Here is a 1,322-nt window from a genome sequence, read left to right as displayed (position 1 = left end):
TTAAGGACAGTTATGAACTGTCAGCATAACTTGTACCGCCCTCAGTTATCAGGGTCTTCCTGACTTGTGCAGTCTCGGAGGGCCTTATGTTTGGGTCACTACTCTGCTGCCATCATCTTGAATTTGTTAGTACTCTTTGAAAATGAGGCTCTGCATTGTTATTTTGTACCAGGCACCACCAATTCAGTAGCCAGCCCTGCTGGTAATTCTGCCTTGCTATCATATAGTTCTGCTTTGTAGAATTTATTCTTTAAAAAGCTATTTCCTTTTAAATGTTTACTGTTTTTTAAAGCACGGTTCATTATTCAAAAGCACCCTCTTTCCTCCCTTTTGCCCATGTAAGCAATGCTTTGGAGAATTGGCAACAGCAGGGTTAGTGTCTGAAAAAAATGGAGCGGTAAGGAGTGCAGAGATGGGCACTAGAATGGGTTGGAGGTTGGTTATGTTAAACAGATTTTAACAAATAAGTAAATATACTGAAGATGAGAGCCAACTTTCTCACTGTCTGAAGGGGTTTATAATCTTGAAAAAGGCAGAAAAAAACTTAAGGTTCTAGACTAGAATTAGAAGTGTCAGTGTGAACTAGTTTTTTCATTTATCTACAGAAAATTATAGGGCTTTGTGTATACACAGACACACCCATTTCTTAGTTGTGTAGACTAAAGGTTGAGAGGTAGTGGCATCCCATAATAAAGAGCGTGCTGGGTGTCCAACTCTTGACTTCTAAATACCACTCTCCCCTAAAAGGAATCAGGGTTACTTGGGGAAATGGTTAATTTCAAGGCTCAGGCTTCAGGGATTCACAAAGAGCCTGTAACATCTTTTTTGACTTATAATTCACATGTCATACAATTTAGTAATTCATTCATATTAAGAAGAGTTGTACAGCCACAATCAGTTTCAGAACTTTTTTTCCTTTCTTGAACTCATTGTTAGCGCCCCACCTCCTCACAACCTCTCTTGCCATGCCCATAGGTAATTATTAATCCAGTTATGTCTCCATAGATTTACCTATTCTGGATTCTATATACAGAAATCATAAAAAGCACAAACTAAAGCCAACAACTAGGATAAAATGAAAAACCTCCTAAAAAAGATAGAGACTATTAAGCTCTGAAACAACTTTAAAATGGGTCAAAAGGGAGAACAAATGATGTTACATTTTCACTCAACTATTTGCCACTAGAAAAAGACTTTGCTTTCTAGTCCTGTAAACATTTACAGGCTCTGAAACCCACAGGGAGTCGCTATGAATCAGCATTGACTTGATGGCAGTGAATTGAGTTTGGTGAGTTAGTTAATTGTGCCAACCTGGCCGATAA

This window comes from Echinops telfairi, unplaced genomic scaffold (genome assembly GCF_000313985.2).
Source record: "Echinops telfairi isolate 266 unplaced genomic scaffold, ASM31398v2 ScPeMD7_9;HRSCAF=40, whole genome shotgun sequence".
Taxonomy (NCBI): Eukaryota; Metazoa; Chordata; class Mammalia; order Afrosoricida; family Tenrecidae; genus Echinops; species Echinops telfairi.
This window is presented reverse-complemented; position numbering follows the sequence as displayed.